The sequence below is a fragment of the Corvus brachyrhynchos genome, unplaced genomic scaffold, assembly GCF_000691975.1.
Source record: "Corvus brachyrhynchos isolate BGI_N302 unplaced genomic scaffold, ASM69197v1 scaffold94, whole genome shotgun sequence".
NCBI lineage: Eukaryota > Metazoa > Chordata > Aves > Passeriformes > Corvidae > Corvus > Corvus brachyrhynchos.
Window position 1 is genome coordinate 10,677,522 of NW_008238330.1, and position 12,192 is coordinate 10,689,713.

General features: G+C 40.4%; 1 protein-coding gene across 1 annotated transcript in view; it reads right to left on the bottom strand.

Moving 5' to 3' along the window:
• TMEM108 (transmembrane protein 108) overlaps nt 1-12,192 on the bottom strand; it is a 165,235-nt gene extending 153,043 nt beyond the window's left edge. The window contains exons 1-2 of the mRNA XM_017734537.1: nt 12,136-12,192; nt 4,470-4,599 (exon numbers count right to left, since the gene is read on the bottom strand). The gene's annotated coding sequence lies outside the window, so the exon portion shown is untranslated. The remainder of the gene's footprint in view (nt 1-4,469; nt 4,600-12,135) is intronic.

Genomic DNA, 12,192 nt, shown 5'->3' on the forward strand with positions numbered 1-12,192 from the left:
TAGTCTCATAGCAAGTTCATCTTTTTATCAGAGTTCCAAGTCTGATTTACACAGTATACCAGTTTACCTTCATACCAGATACTGAACAAGAGATCATACTCCCAAACTCTCTCCACTTGCTGATGGATTCCCCACCACATTCAACAACATTTAACTGTATCCAAAAGACTTTTCATCCCCACTGTCTCCTACCACCCCAAAAGATACACTATCATCTACTGTTAGAAATAGTAATCAAACTTGTCAGGGCCAGGTCACCAAGTAGACTGAATTATGTACATTCAGTGGCATCAACACAAACAAAATGTTATCAAAACAACTTTATTTTCCACCTAGTCATCAAGAAATAACTGCTGCATCTCACATGGCTGCTGGAATAGATGAATAAGCAGCAACAAGTGTTTAGGTATTCTTTACTAAAGAATACTGAATACTTTCCTTTTAGAAACAAATTGAAAACAAAGTTGAAACAATCCCCACATCAAAACCCGAAAAATCCTTTCTGAGTGTTTAGACTGTGATCTTTCTTCATACCATTTTCCTTTTGATGGGTTTTGAATATAATATTCTGTGACTAATGACCAATGTTATCAGTAATAGAGGCAAGAACAACACATTTTATTATTAGGTGGTTCTGTTGTTACTTCTATATCTTAATGTCTGCTTTGGGAGAGCGAACTTGTGAAGCTAACTCCTTCAGGATTTAGCTCATAAAGGATCAGTGACTTCTAGCATGCTCTTGAGTAGCAACAAGGGAAAAACCTTGGATTGCTAGCTGCTATCTCATCATTTTACTTCAGGCAGCACTGGGAAACTGCAAACTTATCACTGGGGACAAGGGATCAAGAGGGCTGAAATTAGAAAAGACAGTTTGGCTGCTTTCAGTTCAAGTGGAGGTATTATGAAAAAGTGTTCCGAATTATGTCACACGGGGCAAGTGTCACTGCAGTTAGTAAGAACTTACTGTGCCAGCAAATGTCAGGACAAATTACCCAGCAGGACAGGCGAGCTGTATGTCATGTTCCCTTCCAAAAGGAAAAGGCTTCCCCCACTGCCAAGAACCTGCTCCCATTTCCAAGCTGATTTAAATCAAACTGCTCTCACTCAAATCAGAACAGCATAGAGGGAGTACTATAGTGACACGATGGGCAATTCTTCGGATCCTTCCCCACTTGCGTGGATGAAATGCTTTGATTCTCCACCACCTTAAAACATGATCACCTCAAGGCTACAGAGCTGTATATGTAAATGGCTGCCTGCAGGTTCCTGAAGGCACTGCTTACCATGCTGATGAAAAATGTCTCACTGTCCCTATGCTCCTGGGTCATACCCATCTAATCTCTCTTGCCTCTTTGATCATATAGTCTTTGCAGAAAGATGCATTTGCAATTTATGTGGAACCCAGCACGGTATGCAGAACAACTGAAGCCTCATCAAGGCCTGAGGTCCCTTAGCACTACTAGAAAAGTGAATAATAGGAACATAAAATTCAGTGCACCAGGAGAAAGACAGGACTAAGTCATAAGCAAATTCCTTTTTTTTTTTTTTTTAATTTAAGGAAATCTTTCACTGGACTGCAAACTCCTAGCAAAGTGAACTCATTTTGATTCACCTATCCTTAAGTTTAAAAATAAATGTTTCAATTAAAACTTACAAGTGCTTCAATACGGAGAAAAAACATGTCCTTATGTTCTACAGAGAAAACAAACAAACAAAAAACCCACAACAAAACTAGAGCTACAAAACATTTGGATGAGTTGAAGAATATGTTTATTCAGTTTTTAACTTTTCTAATCTAGGACATTTCAGAGGTTTTCAGGTGCTTCCTCTTCAGGCTTTCATTTTCATGAAATTAATATTAACTGAAACTCAGCTTCTTGTAGTATCGGAATATCTGTGTTGGGTATAAATCAGAAGGCAGCTTGTTCCTCCAGTTCCTAAGCTTTGTTTGGTGTTTCAAGCATTTCTCAGCCAAAACCAGAAAAACACAGCCAAAAGGCTATCAAGAATAATGCCCACAAATAAACCACAATTTAAAAGCTCAGGAATTCAAACTCTGGCTTTGATTTAAGTCACTATTACCTCCAGTTTTTTATTCTATCCTGCAGTTGCAGGCTACCATCAAGAATCACTATACAACATCTACCATATAAACTATTCTATATAAACTATACCAATACAAGAGTCACTATAGTAGATCATCTCAGGTGCTTTAAAGCAGGGAGTGCACAGCACTAAAAGAGCAATGGAGTTTTAAGTGAAGACCAAGACCGTTCACAGTAGTAGCTGGTAACAAGCTCACATTTCCACACAGCAACACTGGAGGGACAACAGACTCTGGCAGATGAAAAGTAACAAAGCAACTCTGGGGCTCTAACAACATTTGTGCTGTGAAGCAGCACCAATAAATCCAGTTAACTAAGATACTGCAGCTACTCTGACCCTGTACATTTTTCTTAGCCACTAGTACATGTTCTTTTCAGATACTCAACTTGTGTGCAACTCTGTCATCAACTTGTGTTCTGAATGGCTGGGCTTGAGCTATGTCTGTGTAAGCACAATTTGCCTCCATGTATTCATTCTCTATCCCCAGAACGGCTGCTGCAAGAACGCAAATCCTATTTGGAAGGATTACTTGCCACGCAACAGCCAGAGGCCCTGTCCAAGGCTGGGCTCCCTGCTGTGCCAAGAAGCACAAACTCAGAAGCTCTGATCCAGAGAAGGACATGATTAAAGCAGGCAAGGTGGCACAGGAAATGGTATTGTCCCTTCACATACGCAGAACCAAAGCTGTCATTCCCCACCCCCACTGCATACGTCTTATGTAAAGGTGCATTCAAACAAGAAAGCACAGACCAGCAGCAGGCATTTGTACTTGTGGGAGCTGGCAATAACTGGTGGCTATAAAGATTCCACTGGGGCACTTGAGTGTGGACACCAGGGGTTACATAACCATCTAGTAGGGGAAATAAAACTCTCCAGAGAAGTGTCTGCTATCTAGACCAGATCCTACAGGTTTTTATGATCTATGTACATTCCTTCCTAACAACAGTTACAGAAAATTCCTGGAATGCCCCAAGTACTCAAGAGTTTGAATGTGTTTTTCCTTTTAACTTGTGTTTGCTATTGCTTATCTTTGCATTTTCTGAATACTTAATACATATCATCCCTGTTATTTCAGCATGCAAGGGAGCCCCCCCAATACCTACAGGATGCGGTGCCACAGTCTGTTATGTTCCCCACCTAAGGATCTCTTCAGTTTAGTTCTTCCACAACAGAAGAAGGAGACTGGTTCTCTCACACTTGTGGAAATGGCAGACTGTAACACTGGTGGTCATATCTCCCCACACAGAACAGAAGTAATTGCAGTGCACTGCACAGGACTGGTCCTTTATCATTTAACACTGGCTGGTGAAAATGGAGAAATGAAGTGTCACACTGACTTGAGCTGAATGTCCTCTCTTCAGCCTCTCTGGGTTAAAGCAGAGACCAGCTAATCCCAGTTGCAGCTGCCTCTTTTTCCAACTGCTCAGCTGCCTGATATGAGCTCCTGAGTAACACAGAACTGGTATGGTTTTGTATTTTCTTCTAGCAAACTTGTGTTGATCAGAATTGTTAAAATATGAAGTCATCCCATATAGGCACTCTCCAGACATGCAGAACTACATCATCTTGAAAATGAGAAATTTTACTTTAAAACAAGTTCAGTTAATGTGTTTCTCAAGTGTTTCCACCAGTTTCAAGTAGCTTTTTGAAGATCTGTGTTTTGTACCTTCCCTGGAAACAACTCATTAAAGAAAACATTCAGAGCAAGTGACAGTGTATCTGGGCATCAGGCAAAAGATGCCCAGAAAATCTATCAAGCTCTCCATCACCTTCACCTTAGACCAGTAAGTAATTATTTTTACTGGTAGGGAAAAAAAAAAGGAAAATTAAAGAGATTTTGTAAACAAACCGTATTATCCTGAAAGTGAAAGAACACAAAAACTGTACAAAGAAAATGGCATAACTTGCATCTCCAGACAGAGACATTTTCTAGCATCCAGTTCAGAGACTTTTTCTCCTGATTAGCCACTACACTAAGTACAGGTTTCAAGTCTGCTTCAATCTACAGCAATTAATAAGCCCATAAAAAATATGCCTTAGGTAAGTAGGAAGGTCTATTAGCACATGCTAAAATTAGACAACCTGTAGAGCTATCTGAACAGATACTTCATATAATAAAATTTTGAATTTTACAGGCCCCGAGGATCAGAATTTATTGGCTTTTGAAACTTGAGGCTTTTTGGGTATGCTTATCATCCATTTACACATTGTTATTAATAACTGGCCACAGTTACTAGCAGTCAGCAACTAAGTTGAACAAGCTTTGGAAAACACCTCTACTACCATCTTGGGCAGTGCCACAAAAGGGAGCTGCACTGCACTGAAGAGACACAAACCAGCAGAGAAATCCACTTGTGCCTTACCTTGTAATGGGAAGAGCAGATGCCTTCAAACATATCTATATCCATACAGTCCATTGGTTCAGATCTTCCTGGTGATAAAAACTCTTCCAGCTTCTTGCTTCTTTATTTTCAATCTGCCAGCTGGTGCAACCTGTAAATTTACAGAAGTGGGTGTGTTATTCCAAGACGTTTATTCATCTCATTTTATAAGGCATTCAATTTAAATACATACAGCTCTGTGCCATGTGGCTCCCATTGCTCTCCAGAGCTTTCATTGTAATAGATTACACACAACATTGTTTCTGTAGGTTATTGATTTTGGGGAGTATAATTAGAAGACTCTTTAGGATTTCTTTGCAGACTCAGACTTTCCAGACTGTCACATTCCATATGTGTATATCCTATATATTTGACAAGATGCTCCTAATTTTATGAAATTCAAACACTTAACAAAAAACATGGCAAAAATTGCATCTCTGAATTGTCAATTTCTTTGTTAATTTATCTGTTAAAGGTTGATTCTTGTGGAAAGAGACTAAATTCAATTTAAATACTAGTTTCAGAATAAGAAAGCTACTAATCTGAGAAACTGGAGGTTGACAGAGTGGCCAAGATTTATATTCAGCAATCAAGGTAATAAAAAAGAAAAAACCTTCCCAAAAAGTGACTTTGGCCACTGTTCAATGGTTTTCAGGAACAAAATGAATTAGTGGGACAGCAGGAAAATTCAGTCAGAGTTTTTTTTTTTGGTTTTTTTTTCTTCAAGTACTCAGGGAATCACAGTGAGATTCCTCAAATGTATCCAGGAATGCAGTGCCTTCCAGGCATCTAAATTTGGTCATCTGAATCAAAAGGACCTCTGAAAACCAAGCAACAGGTTCTCTGCTTATACAATACAGTTTTCCTCTGCGAAAGCTATGAGGGAGCCACTTACATATGCTTGACTCTCCACTGCAGATTGTTCAGCATATAGAGCATTACTTCTGTACCTGACACCCCTCTCCAATATCCTGATCCCTCTATGCAGGATCCACAAGCAGAACACATTTTCATGGTGGATTTTACATAAACATATTTCTGTTTTCACAAAAGTTCAATGAAACAACGGAGTGTAATTATCTGTTTACTGGCAGACAGGCAGCCCGTGTTAGCTCAAGAGCTGCTTTGCTGAGCTGTATTCAACTGCTCTAACAACTGTTTCATTATGAGATTTCACCAGACACCCCTGGCTCCAGCACCATGGCACAGCAAATGGGATGCATATTTGCTGCTTTCCACATTTTGGCTCCTGCTGCTTAAAAGCTGTCCCTGCTCTCCACAGAAATTGTTCGTGAGTATTTCAAAGGTTAGTATGGCTTTGTGTGTATGTGGTTTATAGTATACACATCTTCCATAGGCTGCTCTCTCCCTCCCTTTTTATTATGGAAAATTGAAAATTAACTCACTTCAGTCAGAATGCCTAAAAATCATCAGTGGTGACACTTTATGCTGTATGAACCACTTGTAGCCTTACATCCTGATGTAAATTCTCACCATGAAGGGTGGCACACAAAGCCATCCCATCCCTGCATGGCAGAGGTGACACGTCACACACTGATGGCACATGTTACATCTGGTTTGATTGCTATTCAGACCTGAAATTCCTGATGGAGCCAGAAAAAGCCTTGATCCTCAGAGATGTTTTAATAGATCTGTGCCTCCTCCTTGATGGAGACAGATCTCAGATCTGAAAGGTCACGCACAATTACCCTAGAATCCTTGACTTTGAATCTCCAAATAATCACCAACATTACCCAGGCTCTCTTTTTACTCCCAAAATGTTTCAGGACTTGGTTTCTGTGAAGTAAAAGATCTGTCCTCCAGAAGTACTGGGTAAAATGACAGTTATGACCTAACACTGGGAAAAAATACAACACACTCTTGCAAATTAAGCACCACAATGCAAACTGCTAGGAAAAAAACACTGAAAGTGCCACACTATGCAGGTTATTTGAAAATTTCCAGGCTATATTTGTATTCAACACACAGTTTGGGATCTCTCTAATTAGGACAAATCCTCCTTCTTCATGACAGTGGAGCATGCAGAGACTGGCATGGGGAAGCGGCTTGCATTGCAATTCCACTATGTATTACAATTGCTACACCATGCTTGTGCTGGGATTTTGGCATAATACTGTATCACTCTTGCAGAATACAAATCCAACAGTCTTAACACATTAAACCCTTATTTTGGATGAACCAGGGCCTGTAGGTCAGGAGAGGCAGCCAGCAAGTCTTTTTGTCTCTACACAGCCAACCATCTCAGTGAGGTGATCAGTCTCCATTTCCCTGTAGCACCAAGGAGTCCTAAAGCAAGCAGGGTTAGACAGAGGTGAGTGGCTGCTGTCCTTTGAATAGTGGGACTAAGAGGAGCTTCACCGAAACATGGACTAGGATCACTCAACCTGGCAGAAAGAGGCAGCAGGTTAAGAAAAGGGACATCTGGGACATAGGCCTTGGCATGTGCCTGGATGCAGGTAAAGAGAACTTTGATGTCATTGTTCTAACACCTTAGCATGGATCACATGGATCATACCTCTGGTGACTTTGAAAAGGAAAACTGTTTTATGTTTCTTGGGTGATTATCAATCTTCTGGAAGAAAAAACAAAAGTACAATGGGCAGACAGGTATGGCTCCAATGACTTTGAGTGACCTATTTACAGTGGATGTGGATATGGACTAATGATAAGGACAAGTTGCAACTACTTCTGAGCTATGAAAGACTCTCAGTATGCCTGTGTGATTTCCAAACACCAAGGAGTTCTGTGCTCTAATGCACACGCATACACGTGTTACAAAACATCAGACCCAACCTTATTGCACAACCTCCATCTGACGACCACCATAAAGGACTCCTAAATGTAGTCCTGCACCATCTATTCTAGAGGACTACTACCCCTGGACTAAAATATGAATGCCAGTGACCACAGAAGGCTTCTCTCACCCATCTCTTCCATAACTAACATATTCTACTAGTGGCTTGTCATAGAACTACTGCTGTTCCTTTAGGCATCATGATGCTTTACTGAAGGGCCCTTCCTGGAAAAGTCTGCCTTAATAGACAGCTTAATAAGGCAAAGTGAGCTGCCCAGCCAAACCTTTTATTAAATTACACTAAAACTGCCTGAATTTATGCCATTGCAAAGACTGTTGAAAATTCTTGGCTGCCCTGGAAGCGTATATACCAACCTCAGAGAAAAAACTCACACATCCTTGTTGATTCATACTAATGTCATTGTTTATAATGACAGGATGCATTAAATCCTGCTTAAATTACCAGGCATAAAAGCACTTGTGGATTGACATGTGGTCTTCCCTCAATAGCACTATAATGGGGCTGAGGTAAACCAGCCTGCTGCAACCAGCATAATGTCTCCAGATGCCTGCATTCCTCTGCACACTCCCACCCACCTCCCACCACATCTCCTACTCTTTTCCCTTTGTCGTTTTCTCTTCTTCCAGCCTTTCTGTTTAGACCTCTCTTTCCTTCTGTACTAGCAGAGGTTGGAGGGCAACTGGCTGGCAAAATGGATTTGCAGAGCAAGATCTGGGACCCTTAGTGGACAAGCTGACCACAGACAAGGAGCATGCCCACATGACAAAGAAGGGACAGCAAAGAAGATGAAACCAGGCTCTTCTCAGGGCCTCACTGAATGAACAAGATGAAACAGGCACAACTGAAAACACAAGCAACTGCATTTAAACAGAAGAAAACTCTCACTGTGAGATTGGTCCAATACAGATACAGGTGACCCAGAGAGGCAGTGGAGTCGCCAACCCCAGAGACTGGAGACATTCAAAATTCAGCTGCACACAGTCCTGCACAACCTGCTCTACATGTTTTGAGCAGGGAATGGGACCACACAACATCCAGAGGCCCCTGCAACATCAGCAATTCTACAACCCTGTAAACAGAACCCTGTTCCCAAATTTACTTAACTCTTTTTTTGAAACAGGTTCACCATAGTATGTTACTGACCTGGCTAAATTAAAAACTTGGTCCTGAACAGTATGTGAGAATTTCAGTTGAGGTCTCCACACTTCAGGGATGGAATGGACTGATGAAAAAATGACTTTGAAAATGTACCTAGATGTTAGAGATGCTTCTTCCTCTAAGAATCATGCGGCTCCTTTTATGCTTTTCTTAGGAGAAAAGCTCCAGTGGTCACTGCTGCCTGCAGCAAGATCAGTACTTCTACTTTCAGCATTTAATGCATTACCCACTTGTAGAATTACATTTATGTCTTGCCCTTTATATCATGCTCCCAAATGGTGACTGCCAAGGCAATTTTTAGCAAATCTTTCCCTCAGCCTCCCAGCACACTGGATAAAACCTGCTTTTCTGATGCAGAAAGAATGAAGAGAAAGCACAGAGAATTCATTGCCATAATAAAGAACAAGTTGGACCCTTACCCAGCTCCAGAGAGCTTTTCAAAGGAAAACTGGCAAGCATGCCAGCTCATACAGTTCTTTCAGGGAATGCTATCAGTAAACCAAAGGTCACAATGAGTGTTTTACCTGTGGATTACATGTATCATCGTCAGTGGCAAGGATTACTCAGTACCAAGCAGAGATGTGTCATGTTCTTGCCCAAAGAGGGGGCTAAGTGTTCTGCATAATTCATTTCCTCCATCAGCCAGGAGCAAGAGATAGGTCATCCTTTCCTACACACATCACTCCTTATTTCAACACTTACCACACTCCTGTTATTAATGATCTACTGGTAACACCTCTAACCTCACCATTCTGAGTCCTAGTATCTCAAATTCGAAGTCTGAAAAGCTTTATTTATAACAGACTACAGAGCAGATCCAAAGTTGTAACCTGGACTCACTGCTGTTTCTTTTGAAGAATAACTCAGTCTTCAGTCAGACAAGAGAGTTAACTATGAAGCTTTCTCTTTTTGGCTGCTAAGTTAAAAACTTAACAGAAATTTTCATTCTTTCTATTTTGTATATTTACTGTGGCCAGCACATGTCTCCAGATGAGTCATTCATAGTTACCCCACAGTAACTGTGTCTAGTGGTTTCCCTGAAATAATTCAGGGAATAACAGGATTTTTGGTTCACTTAAATTTCTATTGATTTTAAGTTCTATTGATTAAATATCTTCAGTATCACAGTCATGAAATTGCTCCCTATCACTCAAAGGAGATCTCTTCTAACCACCATATTGTCTTTAGTTCTGCTCCACAACACAGCTGAGCTTTGGATGCAAAAACTTAGTACCTATTAATAAAAAATCATATGTTTCTTATTAATTCATTTAGTCATTTAGTAAGTACAGCCAGGCATACCAGTTCATATTTTGCACAAGCAAGGATGTCATGGAACAAGTCAGGGAAGGTTTTCTACACAGATCTACAAACTCTGACAAGAATAAATCATTTGCAAACACATACACTAGAATTAATTACATTAATTGCCTCAATTTACCTGGCAATTGATCAATCTAATTTATAGCATGGCCAAAACTTCTGGTCTACCTACAATCCAGTGACTAGACTGGAGCGTGAGTTGGTTGGTTTTCTTGATGCAACTGAGGTCTGTTGCATGGCCACCAAGGGATTTGGCTTAGCTGAACTCTTGTTTCAGGGAGCTACAGGCTGTGAAGAAATGTAATCTGTGCTGATTCAGCTTATCTGCTAAGGCAAAACTCAGCCCTGGCAAGACCTCCAATCGAAGGCAGCACCAGAGCAGATGCTACAGCACAAGCACTTAGGAATATTGCCTCCTGTTGCCAGGAGAGGAAAGATTGCCCAGTGTTGTCAAACTTTTAAAGGCAGTGACAACACATAAAATCTCTTTAATGTATGCACAGTATTGCAGATATGTCAGCATTATATTGACACATCCATTTTATTAGCAGAAATAAAAGATTTTGTCAATAATAAACTTGAGTTTTGTTTTATTTTATTCTGCATTAGGCTGTTGTAACTGCAGATCCTGGGTGCAATCACATAATTACATCTCTGCCATTGTAACACTTGTAACTGGCTTCCCTCTTTCTTTAACCTCTCCAGTGGAAAGACAAAAGTTCAAACTGTTCCATACCTGGCATTAGTCTAGAGAACATCAGTTTACAAGGGCAGAGCAAATTCCATCAGTTCTAATAGGATTAAAGATGTTTCTGCAGTTTTCGAATCCTCAGAAGTAACACATTTTTTTTAAAGGAATAACTGGTGTTCACACAACTGATTAGCAGGGTCCACCACAATCAGAATAGCTCGTAAGAAATTTAGCATAATCATTTCACTGCATAAAATACTACTTTATGATTATGACTTACAGTAAGTCTGACATAAACTAGAGGGGAATAGGTCACTCTGGGACAACAGCATAGTAGGCAACAGCCAGTTGCTTGCATGTGTAGTTTTAGATCTAATTAAGTTTTTAAGTCACTAGAATATCTTCAGATACAGGTAGTGTCACTGTTACTATACTGTTATCTATTCCTACAAATTATCTGGTTAAAATCACTCTGCAAACATCAGACTCAGAACTTAACACAGATTTGAACCGTTGCATCTGCTTTCCACAGGTAGTGCTGCAAAGCATTATCAGAAAATGATTGCTTAATTTTTTTTTTCTTTTGATTGCATTCCCCAATCTACTAATTTGCACACTTTCCCCTCCTCCCCCATGCCCCCCAAAAAATAAAGGCCAGGTGTAGAATGACACCTTCATTCATCAAAAGCACATTCTCATTGCTGATTTACCTTCTCAGGCAGTCAAAGGGTCATTTTTAAACATTAAATTGTCGATAAAGAGGAACTGATCCTGCTTGCTTTAATTAGCAGCTTTTTCCACAGCAGCCTCTCGATATAAAGGACTCCCTCCACAGACCTTGAATGCCTGACTGCTTTCTGCAGTTGAGAGAGGTGAATTTTCTCTCATACAGTATGTATTCTGTAATTCTGCTGCACAAGCATGGCCATTTATTCATAGCGTAGTTCAATTTCCTCCCCAATTTTTCCCATATAAGTCTGTTCAATCCTTAATTACTTATCCATAGTTGTTTTATCTCTGTTACAACCATCTATGCTTTAAAATATTTTAAAATATTTTCCTGAAACAGTCATCTGGCCCCTCCTACTATATGAGAGAAATACATGAAGGCTACCTCTAGTAAACTGCCTATCACTACTACAACAGGCTTTTTCTGTGGTTACACTTCAAGACATCTTTTAAAAAGAATGCCGTCTTACATGCAGTGTTCTACTTTAAATACAACATGCAAGCCACAGGCTCAGTTCATTACGATATGGAGTAGTCTCGTGCCTTTGGCTGTGTATTACTAACACACATCTCTGCAAACTGGTCATGACAAGCACCTGGTAGTTCCTGCCTGAAAAACAAAAAAAATAAAAACATCCTGCCTTCTACCCGAGATACGATGCTTTTCATGCAATGATAGATACTAATATCACCTTCCCTCGCAGCTCCCACCCATTCGGAAAAAGTGGGAAAAATCCACACGCTATTTTCACTACATGCCTACCCCTGAAACTGCTTATTCACATATAACCGAGCCCACTACGCTGCAGAAGGACAGTTACAACGCAATGCTCCTTAAACTATCGGTGCAAGCCACCAGGCTGCTGCCACTTCAGATGATCTCTCGTAAAACAAGAATAAAAAGACAAACCGATAAGCGAACGCGTCTCACAAGCGGAACCTGATCCCTCTCGCACCCCTGACTCCG